General features: G+C 46.7%; 1 long non-coding RNA gene across 1 annotated transcript in view; it reads right to left on the bottom strand.

Moving 5' to 3' along the window:
• Window positions 1–4,696: 4,696 nt before the first annotated feature.
• LOC125439990 overlaps window positions 4,697–9,146 on the bottom strand; it is a 40,796-nt gene continuing 36,346 nt past the window's right edge. The window contains exon 5 of the long non-coding RNA XR_007245614.1: window positions 4,697–4,707. This is a non-coding gene — a long non-coding RNA (uncharacterized LOC125439990). The remainder of the gene's footprint in view (window positions 4,708–9,146) is intronic.

The following is a 9,146-nucleotide window of genomic DNA, read 5'->3' as shown; positions in this document are numbered from 1 at the left end:
GATTTGGCCACGTGATTTTTGCCTTAGTGACGCCCCTCCTCTCAGCAGTAGCGCTGCGATAGACTCAGAAGCCGTCCTAGCCGGGAGGTGCGCCCGGCGTCGCGTGGCAGCCTGGGCGCCCGCGTGCGATCTCGTTTCCTCGCTTAAGGGACCGGCGCTTGGTGGCTGCGTCCTTGCCACAGCCCCGCCCAGGAATGCCCCGCCCCAGAATGCCCGGCCACGCCCCCGCCGTGCCCCGCCCAGCCCCATTGGCGCTACGCCACAGTTTGAATCCCACCACCAGGGGAACCTGCTACTAAAAATTTTGGATCCCACCACTGGAGCGATGGGGCACAATACATGCAGTTTCATGAGTGCGGTGGGAGATAAATCAATTACACTTTAGCTGTGCCATTCTAGTAGAGGTAAAAGCACAGCACTGAAAGAGCAACTCTAAGCAGGCCTGTTCAGGACCACCTAAGGGAGGCCTTGGAGGGCAAAATTCCCAAGGCACCACTACATAATCAATTTGCCCCTGTTTTTGTGCTAGGTAACAGTACAAAAGGAAACTTAACTAGATTTCTTACTGAATTACTTTCTAAAGATTTTGAGTACAACTCAAAGGGAGGCTGCATGGTGCCTTGGAAACCTTGGACATCTAGCATAAGGAGCAGATTCAGTAGCAGAGGGGCTATTTATCCGGTGGCAGGGGGCTGAGCAACTGTGCGGCACCCAAACACAGAAGCTGCCATGTACACCGATGCCCCCTGCCACAGGAGAGAGCACCACCATTGTGGGGGTGCTCCATGGGCAGCTCCCAGTGTAGTTTCAGTCCAGGAACATCCCCTTTTTGTAATGCAGACTGGTGCCATCCAAAAGGGTGGTGTTAAGGCATTCCTGGCGATGAGCTTCTCTAGGGAAAAGAGGCTGTTCTTCTCCCCCAGTGCCCGTGCCGCCATTTGCCTCTTTGGAGGCAGAGTCATGGTACTGTCCCCCAGCACCGCTCTACTTCCCCCCCTCTTTAGAAGAAGAAGAAGCGTTTGGATTTATATCCCCCTTTTCTCTCCTGTAGAAGACTCAAAGGGGCTTACAAACTCCTTGCCCTTCCCCCCTCACAACAAACACCCTGTGAGATGAGAGAGCTCCAAAGAACTGTGACTAGCCCAAGGTCACCCAGCTGGCATGTGTGGAAGTGCACAGGCTAATCTGAATTCCCCAGATAAGCCTCCACAGCTCGGGTGGCGGAGTGGGGAATCAAACCCGGTTCCTCCAGATTAGAACGCACCTTGCTCTTAACCACTACGCCACTGCTCTTTAAATTAGAATGTTACTGTGACATGGAGCTTTTGAACTACAGCCTACTTCATCAGATGTAAGATGTGTATCCTGTATCAGTACGACTATATATGGGTGTACAAATATAAAGTTACTAAATCAGGCACATGGTTTAGATCAGAGTCTTATGGGGGCAGTTGGAATCTTTGTCTTACGGGGGCACCTGACTGCTCTTGGAAGCCCTGCGGCTGTTTAGAAATAAGTTCCTGTTATTCCGTGGGGCTTACTACCTTGGAAATTCTTGGGAAGACTGCAGCCTAAATCGCATAAAAGCTTTAAAAACATACTGCTGGACAAGCATCGTGCTTATCAGAAAGTTCAAAATAAATGTAGAAGCTCTGCGATACGGGAGTTAATTTTTGTCCTTTTGTGAGCAGAAGCAGGCAAGCAGCTCACTTTTGAAAATAGCTTTCAAATTGGAACGGCAGGCATCCTTTCTACTGATTTTTGTAGAAAGTGAATCTTAGAACAGGTCACTGGTAAACTCGCTTCTCGCAATGCAGAAAATATCGCAACACCCCAGTCTTCCTTACCTTTACTTAGACAAAGGATCAGCAGTGGCGTCGGAGGTTAAGAGCTCGTGTATCTAATCTGGAGGGACCGGGTTTGATTCCCAGCTCTGCCGCCTGAGCTGTGAAGGCTTATCTGGGGAATTCAGGTTAGCCTGTGCACTCCCACACATGCCAGCTGGGTGACCTTGGGCTAGTCACAGCTTCTCGGAGCTCTCTCAGCCCCACCTACCTGAGAGGGTGTTTGTTGTGAGGGGGGAAGGGCAAGGAGATTGTAAGCCCGTTTGAGTCTCCTGCAGGAGAGAAAGGGGGGATATAAATCCAAACTCCTCCTCCTCCTCCTCCTCCTCCTCCTCCAATGGCCACAATGGTTCTGAGGTGTCCTTAGGATTCCAGGCACGATTAAAAATTCAGCCTTTGGTCTATCAAACCTCTTCTATGCACTGGTTTTCTCCATTTTTAATTTTTTTCCCTGTTCATCTTTGTACTTATAAATAAAATAATTAATATGAAAAGCAACTAAAATGTAAGCAGTTGCACAGAGTCCATCTGAATCAACATAACCCTTCATATTTTCTCCCAGTTTATGCATATCTTGACTTTTTTTTTTTACAAGCCATGCATTTAATTACTTAAAAACGATCTTTGACTATTTCTAGCCACTCCTTTTTCTTGGGAATATTTGCTGCCGGTTGCCACGATGGGAAGGTTGCAGCTGGTTTTTGGACAGTGAACAAGATCTGGTCCTCACTAACCATTGCCCTAAAGACCAAGCTCCGCCTACTCGTGTCTATTGTGATCCCGACAGCCAATTCTGGCAGTGAGCTCTGGAAGGCATCGACAAGTATCAACAACAGGCTTGGCGTCTTTCAACAGAAGTGCCTATGCCAAATCCTGAAGGTCTGATATGATGACCACATCACTAACAAAGAGGTGCTCTGAAGGAGCGCATGTGCAAATTTCATACTATCGTTGCACGCAGGAGACTTTGACTGGCTGGCCACATCCTTCGCATGAAGAATGGTCAGATCCCAAAGATGGCAATGAGGTGGATATCTCCTGATGCCAAATGACAGCAAGGATGCCCTCGAAACACCTGGAGGAGAACATTTGAGCAAGACTTGAAGGTACTGAATATTGCATGGAAAGAGTCTGAAACACTTGTCCAAGACTGAAATTGCTGGAGAGCACTTGTTGCCCGATATGTTACTTAGCATGGGAGGATTAAAACATGACCTTAACAAAAACTAGTTTTGCAGTGGTTACCTTATAAAAAGCGATGAGTGCTTGTCTACATGAACTGCTACTAGAGTGGGTCGATACCAGCCTGATTCGTTCCAATTCGGATTCAGACCAGATTCAGATCAATGGGCTCAGATTGGCCGAATTCTGAACCTTGCAGATTCATACTGCCCCAAACCTGTGGAAACGTCCGAGAATTTCGGATCCGTTTTTTGGTGTTTTTTAACATTTTGGCCTGCAGGGGGTGCATTTTTAGAACTTTGCTTCAGGGGGCAGTGGGAGATGGGCCCTACCATTTTTGGGTACACATAGAATTGAACCCCCTGAAGCAAAGTCCCCCAAACCTGGGTGGTGTCATACAGAGACTCTCCTGAAGATACCCTGAACATTTTGTGACTGTACCTTCAGAAATGTGCACCTCACAGCCCTCTACCAGAAATTCCCCATTGACAGCAGTGTAGCTAAGTCACTGCAGAACAAAGAATCTTGGGCAAATTTCTGGGGATGCCTGCAGGGGGTGCATTTTTAGATGTATTGGCACCAAGTTTGGTGCAGTTTGGTTCAGGACAGCCAAAGTTATGGACCCTCTATGAGGGTGCCCCCGTCCCCTATTGTTTCCAATGGGAGCTAATAGGAGATGGGGGCTACACATTTGAGGGTCCATAACTTTGCCCCCCCTGAACCAAACTGCACCAAACCTGGGGGGGTATCATCAGGACAGTCTCCTGATGATAACCTGAAATGTTGGTGCCGATGCATCTAAAAATGCGCCCCCTGCAGGCCAAAATGTGTAAAAACAAAAAATGCGGTTTGGCTGCCAATCTGAATCCCATTGATTCGGATCAGATGGGATTCAGACAGCTCCGAATCCGAATCTCCAACCCTAGTTGCTACATAATGTTGCCAGTCATTGCAACACTGAACATCATGCTACCTTGTTATGTTGGCATGCTGGATCCCTGTAGGCCAAAATAGTATAGATTTTTCTTCTGGTTGGATCATTGTAAGGGAACAGCAATCATTGCACCAAATATATTGTCAACGACTTTCATGGATGGAATCAACTAACACATAATCCATGTTTTCGGTATTATTTCCTAGTTTGAGGGTCTACTCGCTGGAGAAGCTGAAATCTGGAAGCAACCTGGATCCCTGAATGGCTTGAACCCCTTTCCGCGAAAGCTGTAATAATCAAGAAAGAAATCTGTACAGGGAACTAAATCCCCTTCCTCTTTTGAAAGCCAGGATGGTGTGAAAGCAATGGCCTTCTGTGACTGTTGCTCCTGAGCACCTGGTCTGTTAAGGCATTTGCAATCTCAGATCAAAGAGGCTTGGATAGATTTATGGAGGAGAAGTCGATTTATGGCTACCAATCTTGATCCTCTTTCACATCCTGCATGTGAGCTCCCAAAGGCACCTGGTGGGCCACTGCGAGTAGCAGAGAGCTGGACTAGATGGACTCTGGTCTGATCCAGCTGGCTTGTTCTTATGTTCTTATGTGTTGTGGACTGAGGATTGGACTAAGATCTGGGAAGCACCAGGCTCTTTCTATACACATTTTGTAACCGCGCCCAGGCCCCTCAACTGCACCATGGTTGGGAACGTCCCATTCACAAGCACAGTTGAAGGACAGTAAGCAGGACTCTCCATTCAGAATCGCCACATGGAGATTGCTGGGCCAGCTGAGGTCACACTGCCCCAATCTCCATGTGGAGATTGGGTGTGCCACTATCTCAATGTGGAGATGGGAGCAGCAAGAGCCAGGCTTGGACCCAGATCTAAGCTGCACCCTGTAGCTTATCTAGATCCAAACCTGGCCTCTACGGAGCTCAAACTGAAGCTGGCTGTTCTCGATCCCATTAGCTTTACACTGTTGCTTCCACCCCCAAGCTCCAGCTGAATGGAGAGGAGTTTGGGGCTGAGCCAACAGTGTACAGCTAGAGACTCCAGAGCAACTGGCTACAGTCCAAGCGAGGCTGGGGCCAGGCTGGGATCCAGCTCGAAGCCAGCTCGAAGCCTGACCCAAGCAAGGCTTGAATGGGTCCCTGCTACTACCCTCTCCATGTGGAGTTCAAGTTTAGAGCTGGATCCAAGCCTGGTGGGATGAGCCAGCTAGTCCTGTTCTCAATCTCCACATGGAGATTGCAAAGAGGGCGAGCCCTGCTTGCTCCACCCCCGTCTCCAGCCCCATGCCCGACTTCCATGTGGAGGGTGGACAGAACTAACTAGCTCACCCCCTTCACAGTCTCCACTTGGAGATTTTGAATGGGGGTGAGCCCTGCTCACTGGCCTTCAACTGTGTCCCACCCAACAGGGGAGCTGCAGCTGTGTGTGTGTGTGTGGGGGGGAGCTGGTGTAACCCCCATGCTCAGAATGGGTTGACCCAGTAAGGGGTGGAGACTCAAAGCAGCAAGAGGCTGCAGCAGACCTCATGTAGTTGGAGGAGACAAGGCTACCAGACTTGGACCTTGGTTGTATAAGCCCTTAACACCTTGTTAAGGTAACTGCAATGTTGTTGGGAACTACTGGGAAGGTGGTAGTTTATTTTTGCTATGTTGTAAATGTTGGAGTTTATTGTTTTAGGGTTTTTTATGTTTGTAATGGGTGAGAGTTCTCCTGGAAACCTTCACCATGTTGAATCCTGTTCACCAAGCCCTTGGAGTCTTCAGGAGCCAACCCACTTGCAAGAAGAAATGGACTTTGCATTACAAGACTGTAACTAGAAGCACTTGAAAATGCAACCTGAACAGGACCTTGAAGTGTGATGTTAAATGTTGATGTTGTATGTTATATGTTAAGAAAATAAACCATTTTGTTTTTTTTAAATGTGTTGTTGCAAACTCATTCCAAGTTCTGCCCCACAGAACCCACAGTTAGAGGTTACACTGGCACCTGGGTTTGCCCTGGGTGCCATTTCAGGTAGATACGCCTCTGCAGAAGTCCAAGGTGTACTAGTCATTTGTCCTTTTCAATTGACAAGCCTTAAAGAATTGTGATAGGGATGTCTTCTTCAGCCTTGATTGAATCTGTTTCCACTGAGGTTTCCTTGTGCGAGAATTGTGTGTTCCTATCAAAATGGCTGATGCCAAACGTGGTTAATATAGCTCTGAAAGTCTGCTAATTATGTGTATTCGTCTCCTTCATATTTTTTGTTAGTAAGTTACATTTTCAAATGTTTTTATCAGAATTCTCAGATAGAAGGCTGTTGGTACTGACAGGATTTATGCTCCTTTCTGATAAGATAAAAATGGCTAAGCTTCTAAATAACTCTAATGCTGAAATCTCTGAAGCTGTTGCTACATTTTTACTCTGTGTACTGCAAGTTGTGCAATAATGATCTTTTTATTGGATTTGGAACTCATGACACACTCCGGTTTTATGCCTAATAAAGATTTTGGATTTGGATTTGGTACTGCTGCCCAAATAAAATGATCAGTAGCTAGCTTTTAACGAAAATATGTTCTTTGAGATGCAAGCAGCTCTACTAGATTCCTGAGTTTTATTTTTGGGTGGTCAAAAGGGTCTCCTGCTTCTTCTTCCATTGGCAGAAATGCTATTTGTATCCTTGCTTTGGAGGTATTTTTAGCAATAGTTCAGCTGGCACATTCTAGACCTGGCTGTTGAAAATGATTGATGGCATTAGCTTCATGTTTTAAATGCATTTAATTATTATTGTTTTTGGCAGTGTTGGCTTGAGAGAGGGGTTTAGAGTTGCCAGACCGAGCAAAAGGTGGCAGCTTGAGAGGTGGGGACATAGAGGGCATGTCATCATGTATGCTGTAATGTCATTTCAAGGGAAAAACCCAAAAGTGGTATTGGGTAACTCTAGGAATCACCTGAAACTCTATGATAAAACTATCTAGTTCCTGGCAATTCTGAGAGCTACTCAACATTATTTCCTGGTTCTCTTTGGAAGAGATGTCACAGAGCACACAATGCTGTATTTTTTTTCCTGCCATCGATGCTTAGAGAGGAGGTGGGCCACAAGGACTACCACCAGAAGGCTCTGACAGCCCTGGAGGGGTTATCTAATTTGATTTTTTAAAAGATCATTGCAGTGGCGTAGGAGGTTAAGAGCTCGTGTATCTAATCTGGAGGAACCGGGTTTGATTCCCAACTCTGCCGCCTGAGCTGTGGAGGCTTATCTGGGGAATTCAGATTAGCTTGTGTACTCCCACACATGCCAGCTGGGTGACCTTGGGCTAGTCACAGCTTCTCGGAGCTCTCTCAGCCCACCTACCTCACAAGGTGTTTGTTGTGAGGGGGGAAGGGCTAGGAGATTGTAAGCCCCTTTGAGTCTCCTGCAGGGGAGAAAGGGGGAGATATAAATCCAAACTCTTCTTCTTCTTCTTTTATATACTGTTGTTGACTTGTCTTTGAATCCACTGTCATTCATATTAGGGTTGAAGGGTGAGACAGAAGCTCTTCAAATGATTATATCAATGATTATTGAACGTGACAGGTGCCTGGAAATAATTGCAAGAATTTGTGGGACTTGCAGAATTCCTCCATGAGACTTCCATGAGAGTTAAGCTTAGGATAATGATTTTGAACGAGTATCCTTCTAAGGGTATTAATTTATCTCTAGCCCATTCTCTTGCGCGGGTGCCGGATAGCAGGTTTATCTCAGATGATACTTGCCCAAGGAGTGTTTTCTTCCTTTAATTAGAAATCGTTTAAAGGCCAAACTTGTTTCCTTTGTGAACAATGTTCTGCTCTTCCTGACGCACAAAGGAATCGCGGCTGAATGGAGCTCAATCAGTCACAGAGACTTTGGAACTCCAAGCAAGCGTTATCAGAAACAAGTTCAGGTGGCACCTGAAGCAGAAAGTTTGGGGCGGCGATTGATGCTGATAGCAGCTTTTGTATACTTTGAACGCTTGCATTTGATGTCACCTTGCAAAAATTGCAAAGAATTAAAGCACACAAGCAAACACCGCCTGCACAGGAAACTGTAATCTATGCCATCCAATACATTCAATGTAGAAGAAGAAGAGTTTGGATTTATATCCCCCCTTTCTCTCCTGCAGGAGACTCAAAAGGGCTGACAATCTCCTTGCCCTTCCCCCCTCACAACAAACACCCTGTGAGGTAGGTGGGGCTGAGAGAGCTCTGAGAAGCTGTGACTAGCCCAAGGTCACCCAGCTGGCATGTGTGGGAGTGTACAGGCTAATCTGAATTCCCCAGATAAGCCTCCACAGCTCAGGCGGCATAGCTGGGAATCAAACCCGGTTCCTCCAGATTAGATACATGAGCTCTTAACCTCCTACGCCACTGCTGCTCCTGTAATGGATTCGTGCAGTTTTACTTTCTCAACATCAGTTCAGGAAAGGCGTGGGAAAAATAAATCAAGCCACTTCTACTGCGTGGTGTGAGGGAACAGATTCAGAGACCCTGTCTGTTCTTTTGGGTTGGTTCCTGATCTGCAAGAAAACTCTCTGGTCATTCCAGTTCTTCATTCAGCAATGCTGCCCCTTTTTCAGTGTGGTGTTGTGGTTAAGAGCAATGGGATTCTAATCTGGAGAACCGGGTTTGATTCCCCACTCCTCCACCTGAGTGGCAGAGGCTTATCTGGTGAACCAGATGTGTTTCCGCACTCCTACATTCCTGCTGGGTGACCTTGGGCTAGTCACAGCTCTTCGGAACTCTCTCAGCCCCACCTACCCCACAAGGTGTCTGTTGTGGGGAGAGGAAGGGAATGGAGTTCCTCAGCCACCTTGAGTCTCCTTACATGAGATAAAGGGGGGCGGGGCGGTATAAGGCATTCTAATGATAAGCATTTTAGTGATGTGAACGCAAGCAAAAAAAATATATCCCTGTGTGACTTTTTAGAAATGCAGCTGACAGCTATGATTTTGTATAATCCTCAAGAGGAGATTTTTATAATGTCTGTGTTTTGACTTGCCAGTTACTGATCTCTGCACTCCTTCAAAAAGTCCTGTAGAAGAAAAAAAATGAAATGCAGTTGTGCATTTCAAGAAAATTTGACCCGGCAGCCAGTGCACACTTGACCTGGCTTTCGGACCCTTCTATATGCTCTGTAGAGCCTTCTGTTCTCTCTCGTGTAGTTTTTCACACTGT

This window comes from Sphaerodactylus townsendi, linkage group LG10, assembly GCF_021028975.2.
Source record: "Sphaerodactylus townsendi isolate TG3544 linkage group LG10, MPM_Stown_v2.3, whole genome shotgun sequence".
Taxonomy (NCBI): domain Eukaryota; kingdom Metazoa; phylum Chordata; class Lepidosauria; order Squamata; family Sphaerodactylidae; genus Sphaerodactylus; species Sphaerodactylus townsendi.
Note: the sequence above shows the minus strand (reverse complement) of the source record. Positions and strands in the feature narration are given on the sequence as shown.